At 42.8% G+C, this 7,662-nt stretch overlaps 1 long non-coding RNA gene across 2 annotated transcripts; it reads right to left on the bottom strand.

Moving 5' to 3' along the window:
* Positions 1 to 19: 19 nt before the first annotated feature.
* Positions 20 to 6,894, bottom strand: LOC309373890. 2 transcript variants are annotated; one of them, XR_014170273.1, is made up of 3 exons: positions 5,686 to 6,894; positions 386 to 3,807; positions 20 to 222 (listed from the first exon to the last, which is right to left on the bottom strand). It is a non-coding gene; the product is annotated as an uncharacterized lncRNA (long non-coding RNA). The 2 variants fall into 2 exon arrangements; XR_014170274.1 differs by having other exon boundaries at positions 5,998 to 6,894.
* Positions 6,895 to 7,662: the final 768 nt, after the last annotated feature.

Genomic DNA, 7,662 nt, shown 5'->3' with positions numbered 1-7,662 from the left:
AAAATAGACTAACATTGTTAGTGGTTACAATAAAACTGTTTCACCCATTGATTACAATAAAACAGAATCAAGGCTACAAAGGTTGGGATCACAAGGCAGGGGTAAGCTACCCTGTGCCCTCTGTTGGACTACAACCCCCATCAGCGTCAGCTAGCATGGCCAATGGACAAGGATGTTGGGAGTTGTAGTTAGATTAAGCACAAAATTGGCAACCCCTCATACCTCATCCCAAAGGACCAACTAAGTTAGTTCTTGGTATGAGCTTTCGTGTGCATGCACACGAAAGCTCATACCAAGAACTAACTTAGTTGGTCTTTAAGGTGCTACTGGAAGGATTTTTTTTTGTTTTGACTATGGCAGACCAACACGGCTACCTATTTGTAACCTCATCCCAAGTTCAGCCTGGGCCATTACTTCACTATTTCAGTGAAACTGCAGCACTGATTGAACCAAAGGAATTGGCTCTTCCACAAGAACTGCGACCAGAGTCAAGAAATATGGTACCTTGCACTTGGCTTGTCAGGTCATAACCCAGAGTGGTGGTCTACCTTAAAATCCCTGGAAAGATGGGACACTCAGCAGCTGTGGCTTCTTCCACATGTTTCTTTTCAGTCTTTTTAAACCCACCTCAATTCCTCCTGCTTAGAATTATAGAGGTTAAGTCCTGCTTATTACAGTAGGTGAACAAGAGGTTTGGTAGGATTGAAAATCTGGACAAAGTTGTTGAGCTTTTTGGGAAAAATAGGAAAAATAAAATCCATTTTTTTACAAAATGGAAGATAGGCAAAAACGGCACTGCCAGCATGGGCTGCCATGCACCCAGATTTTCCTGGACATTTGACACTGTTGCCGACTGCAGTATTCAGGATATGTTTGGGAAATTCTGGACGTATGGCAACCCTAGGTTTGGGCAGAGGAGAAGACATGGCTGCAGAAATGCCTCTCTAATTTGGAGTTAAACCATCAAAATGAGTTTCAGCCTCCTGCACCTTTGAATTGTCTGGGACAGCAGTTCATCAGAAACCACCTGAACATCACAGAATTGCCACCAGTGAACCTCTGTCCAAACAACATCAAAGGGAAGTTTGCATCATTATATTGTTCCCAAATCGCCTCAGACCTCCAGCAGACTGGAGACAGGTTCAGCAAACGCTTGTGCACAGGGTTTTAAAGAAAAATGAAAGAAAGCATGCATTATGACAGTGTGGGTTGTCTGGTAGGGAAGAAGGATTGAGAACCGTGTCCCACCATGTTTAATTGTCAAGGGTAGGCACTGGCTGTGTATTGCACTATCATCTTGATGGCATTAATCTGTGACACAAATGAGGGTGAGAGAGGATGTCTTCGACTGTGAAGGAATGTGTTGCTGACATAGCATAGCAATATTAATAAACGTACAGATACTGCCTTCTAGGGAAAGAAGCACTATGTTTTTGGACAGGCTACTGGGGAAAACCCCCAATCCTTCCATATCCCTATAATATACAGGAGACTTCCTCAACCTCGGTCCTCCAGATGTTTTGAGACTACAATTCCCATCATCTCTGACCACTGGTCCTGCTGGCTAGGGATCATGGGAGTTGTAGGCCAAAAACATCTGGAGGGCCGAGGTTGAGGAATACTGATATACAGAGTGCTGTTTTTATGCATGAAGCATAGATGGAAATGCTATTGTGTCTAATTTAACTGTGGAATTTGGGGAGAAGAATGAAATCTGTGTGCACAGGGGTAATTCTGATTCTAAGGAACACCAGCGGCACCATCCTAAGCACATTTAGTCAATGGCAGTCGCTCTGAGTTAAATGGGGCTTACTCAAAAGTAAGTGTGCCTAGGATTGTAGCTTAAAAATACTATACCAAAAAAGAAAAAATGACACTTGAGTTTTGGAATAAAATCTTCTGTTTTTCATAAGATCACCAGTTCTTGAGAAGATTTAATAAGTGTAATTACATACGGCAAATTTCTTCAGCGCCTTGAAGGTGTAAGCTGAACAGTATCACCTCATGGGTGTAGATTATGGCTCTGCACCACAAATTCTTTAGGTATATTATGTCCACTCCATCTTGCCATTTGTTTAGTCCATGAGCACGGTCCTGATAAACTATTCCTCACAAACTTTTCATTAGCAAAGCAAATTAATTTTTGTGTGTGTGTGTTACTGCAATACCAAACTGGATTTCACTGATTTTTTAAAAAGGAATTAGGCAAGTTCCAATTGTTGAAAATGTGAGCTTCATAATAGTAGAGCTCTTGGCTCAGAAAGCACTCTGTTGCCTGGTGGAAAATAATAGAGCAACTCCAGGCAGCTGCCTGGAAGACTTGGCTGAAGAGAGGGCACTTGTCACACTTTCCACCAGACGAGGGATTGTTTCTTGAAACTGATTAGTTTCTTTGGCACTGTGCACATTTGTGAGTAAAGATCATCTTAATAGCTGCCAGAACCTCATAGAACCCAGACGCAGGCCCAAACAAGACATGGGATGAATGTTTGTTTTAACCAATATCAGTCTCAGTAACCTTTGAGTTTGAGCAGGCGAATAATGGAAGTGGGTGGGGTTGCTTAACCCATCTCCTCTGGCCATTTTCTTACTCAAAAACCACACACCCCAGCTGTTTTTCCATCTGCGGAGGAAAAAATATGGTGTGCTTGGTTTTAATATGGGCCTTAGGAGATGAGTTTCATAGAATCTTAGAGTTGGAAGGGACCCAAGGGTAATCTAGTCCAACCCCCTGCAATGCAGGAATCTCAGCTAAAGCATCCATGACAGATGACCATTTTCACCCTCATAGCACATGAGCCCTTGAACATCTGGGGCTTCAGCCAGCAATTGACCGGAGCTGTGTTTATGGTAGACTCAAGTAGCGGCAGGACTCCAGGGAGAAAAACCAAGTGAGAAGTGTCTAATAAATTTGATTTACTTGGAGAAACAACCAGTCTAAGCTTGGCAGTTGGATTGTGCTGAGTGCTTTTCATTCTAAACTGTTGAAGCCTTTGTTTGATCAGATTTACCAACACAACTTTTTCCAGGGCTGGCCCAAGACATTTTGACACCTGAGGCGAACCACAAAATTCTCCCACAAACAGGAGAAGGAGAAAAAATCTACATCAAGAATATGTGTGTCCTCTCCCAAGGGCAATGAAACCTCCCCTGGCTTCTGTAGAAAAGTAAACCTGTATGGACTCTTATTCCAATAAGACTTTCCCACTGATACAATCACAGGTTATTGAGTACATTAAATGTTACATTGAAATAATCTCTAAGGAAGAATAAACTATGTTTACCCAATGGATTTATAGATGACATGAAATTTGAGAAAGGTATTTCCCAGCCAACAGCAATCTCTCCTTTTGCTCGCTCGGGTACATATATCTGGGTTAGACAGCCTGGGCTTGTTGCAAGATTCCATCCATTTTACTGTCTAAGTTGCAGTGATGTCAAAGTTCCAGACCGCAATCTTGATTTTCAGGTTCCTATTGTCTGTCTATAAAAACAATAATCATCTGAAACTGAACTGATCTTTGATAGCAATGAACTTTGTCACAGTTGGGTAACTGAACTCTTAAAAAAATAAATCACAGTGCTTCAGCACACAAATTTGCAAAGTAAAACAGGTAGACAAAACACACAACATTCAAACTGTGCTTGCCTGCTTGTCTATCTAGCTGCCTTTCCCTGGAGAAAAGCTCAGGGGGATGATATTTTTAAACAGGAGCCCAGTTTGAATACACTCTCCAAAGTTGGCTGCAATGCTGTTTATTTCTGTTAGGATCAATCACTGTCTTTGTTACTTTTTTTCTCAGGCATCTGGATAAGATTTGGCATATTCTCTGTTTATGACTGCGTTAACTGCAAACATGCCCCAAGAAATCTTGCAAGGGATTGGTCATAAACGGTTTTGTTGCCACTGAATCGCATGTTAATCTCTAAAGTGGGTTGGGGAACCTTTCTCAATCCAAGGGCTTCATTCCCTCTTGGCCAACCTGTCAGTGAACTGCCATCAGCTCAGAGGTGAGAAATAGAAGGGCAGTTGTGTTACAGGGAGCCTCCGAAAATCTTGTGAAGCGGTTCCTCTTCCGGGGAGGAGGAAAGCCCCATCTCCAGTGGGGAAGAAGTGCAAGGACCAGAGGATGCTGGTGGGAGCCTTAACACCGCTTCTGAGCAAGCCGGACAGGAGGGAAACATGCCCATCCTGTGCAATAGTTTGAAGCGCAGAGAGGGGAGGAGACGTTTGGGGGTAACAAAACTCTTATGTTGGGGGAGGTCCAAAAAAAAAAAAAAAACCACTCCCAGATTCTGCTAGCGATTGAGCCAAACATGAGCTTAGGGGCTCTTCACTGTAAATAGTTTGCACCAAAATAAAGCCTGTAAAACACAGGTCGGAGTCCTGCCTGGTTACTCTCGAGCAACCAGAACAGCCACCTGACACAACCCTTATGGGGGGGGTGAGATGCAGATTTAATTAAGAGTCCCACTAGCAGAAGCCTGTGCAAGGACTTCTGCTAACAAAATGGGCTTTCCTCGCCCCGCCGCCACCATTTGCGCTTCCCAAATTGGCTGTGGACGGTTTGAGAGAATTCCCCAAAGAGCTTGGGGAGAAGAGAGGGGATCATTCTGTCTGGCAAGCTGATACGGTTGTGCTCATGGAACAATTGCCATAGTGCTATGTTGAATTCCTTCCTGGGTGTCATATGCCAATGGTGATTAGGGTCAAAAAGAGATGAGTGTGGCTAAAATGGGCACAGCCATGCCCACACAGAGACACACATCCTAGGAGTTTATATGACATCTAAGCCTGATCCACATTTATTTTTTGTTTCCTGGAATAGCATCTCCTGATCCTAAAGGGGGATTTCTTCCCAAATGCAAACAGCAGCTTCAAAGGAGGGTTTTTGGTTAGAAAAGCAACAGAGGAAGAAAGGGTTGAATTATCCCCCTTGCTTTCTGTGATATTGATAATTATCAAACACCCCCACTCCAGCTTCAATTTGCATAAAACAAAACAAAACACGCATATTTAACTGCAAAGGCATGTTTAATGCTGCTTTCTATAGTTTGATCCTCGGAAAGGCCTTTAAAAAACAAACAGGAAAATGCAAGATTTGTTCTGCTAGCCTTGGTGCTACTGGGACTTCTCAAACCGCTTGCTCAGATGGGGCCCCACGAAACTGATAGATCACATCACATACCAAGTGATTCAAGAGTGCAACCTAAATATAGCAACACATTTTGATGTTCAGACCATTGAGTTTTTATCTCACTCGTTTCATTCCCTCTTAACCCAATGAACTGTGGCTGTTTCCAGCTTCTGGGCTGAATCGCTTGACTGTAAAAAACGTGCACAGCTCCAGTATGAACAGAGTGCCAGCTAGGAGCTACTTAATAAAACTGACTGTGTAGAAGGCAACTTTATATGTTCATGACAAGTATCTGCAATACCTGTGTCAGGATCTTTTAACGTGTCCTTATACTTAACCTATATCCATCTGGTTTGAGCTGTTTTAAAATGTCTGTGTTGCACAGGCCAGATCCAGCATGCTAGGATTTAAGCAGTGACTAAACACCCTGATCCTAAACATGCTTTTCAGATATGTCTGTCGAAAAAGCCCAAAATGGTACCCTTTTTTTTAAAGGACTCATCCTAAGCATTTGTATATGCTATGGCAGAAGAATCAGGTCTCCTACCAGGTTAAAGTTTACTTCATCTTGGTTGTGGATCAAGAAATTTCACAAATGGCCAAGAGTGCTGCTCAACTGATCTCTCATCCACAATGAGACCCTGAGAAGAAATGTGTATCCCCATTTGTTAAGGCCTAGAGCAACATTGCTATATGCAGGGCGAGGGTGATGATGGTCATGATTAAGAATAAAGTTTTATATAGCTCTTCCAAGTGTTCAAAGCACTTCCAATGTATTCTTGAGTTATAATCTTCTGTAACAGTCCCATAAGTCAATATTCTTTGGATTTGCAAATGGGAGGCTGCGAGTGTGGCTTACCATAGACCACATGCTATGTTCATTACAGAGGTGAGATGTGAACTGGGGATCGCTATACATGCTGATGCAGGTTTGCTTCCCCCAAATCAACACATGGGAGACCTGCTGTCATACCATGGATCTGCCTTCTTTGGCCAGGCAGATGAAGGCTGCGATCCTATGCTTACACCTGGGAGTAGGTCCCATTTAACTCAGTAAGGCTTAGTTTTGAACAGACGCAGTGCAATTTGCATTAATTCCTGTTTGAAATCAATTGTATTATTATTTGCACAGATGTGTGCTCTGACGCTGAGGTACGATTAGCTGAAACCCAGAAACTTTAAAACAATGAAGCCATTCCATTCAGCAGGATGTAAATTATACCCTTAGCGAATGCTAATACAAAAATTCGTTGTTAGCAGCTTTTAAAAGGCTTTTCACAACAACTTCTCTAAAGAAGATCTGGAAGAGGTAGTAAATTTAAAAATAATACTGCACATGAAATGAGAAGGAGCTGCTGACCTTGAAAAACAGTTTTTCCTCAAGATGAGAAAATAATTGATTTTTTTTTTGAAAAATATGTTGTTAATTTTTTTTATATAGCATTTTGTGGTAGTGAAAGCACTTTTATAGCACTTACAGCATTTATCCACACAAGCAACCATCTGAGCTGGGGTAAACGGAGAGTTGCAGGCCACCCAAGTAAGCTTTATGGTTAAGCAGGGATTTAAATGCAATGGAATTTATTTCTGTGGGAAGCCACAAGAATTTCAAGATGATTTCTTTCAATACGTTATTAGGGTTACAAGGACAAACTGGTGCTGTTAATCCTAAGCATCAAAAACGTCTGAATGCCAGGCATTAATGAACGTTAATTTGTGAAGGTAATAACCTGCCCGTGAGAAAAACGTGCAGATTCTTGATGTATTTCATCTATGAATGTACCTAAGCATGCCCATTTAGCACACCAGCACCTCTCTCTGTTATATTTCTGAATGTTGGGTTCAACCCTGACTCTTGCAATGAATTGCAATAGAAATGAGAGCGATTAAAACACCACCCCACCACCCCGCAAAAATGCAATGGCATCCTTCCTACTGCACTGGATCCAACTTGTTGGCTTTGATACCTGCTCTACATCCACTAGCCTGACTCCCATTGTCAGTGTTCAAGTGACATTCAGCTGCCAGGTCTGGCCAGCTTCTGTATGTGAAATGGGGAGGGGGAGCACCATCTTGTCTGTCTAAGGCAGGTGGTGCCCTTTTCACCTGTCCAATGATCCTGTGACTTGCTGTAGCACTCTAGAACCATTGCTTTGAAGGATTATTCGCAACCACCTAGTCCAATATGCTGGTCCAAGCAGCAAATCTAGAGCAAGAGAGCCCACAACAGTGCTCTGATCAGCCCTGAGTTCTCACTGGAAGGACAGATCCTGAAGCTGAGACTCCAATACTTTGGCCACCTCATGAGAAGAGAAGACTCCCTGGAAAAGACCCTGATGCTGGGAAAGATTGAGGTCACAAGGAGAAGGGGACGGCAGAGGACGAGATGGTTGGACGGTGTTCTCGAAGCTACAAACATGAGTCTGACCAAACTGCGGGAGGCAGTGGAAGACAGGAGTGCCTGGCATGCTCTGGTCCATGGGGTCACGAAGAGTCGGACACGACTAAACGACTAAACAACAAC

Source organism: Podarcis melisellensis, assembly GCF_964234715.1.
Source record: "Podarcis melisellensis genome assembly, chromosome: 7".
Classification (NCBI taxonomy): Eukaryota; Metazoa; Chordata; class Lepidosauria; order Squamata; family Lacertidae; genus Podarcis; species Podarcis melisellensis.
The sequence above is the reverse complement of the archived record's forward strand: the minus strand, read 5'-3'. Positions and strand labels throughout refer to the sequence as shown.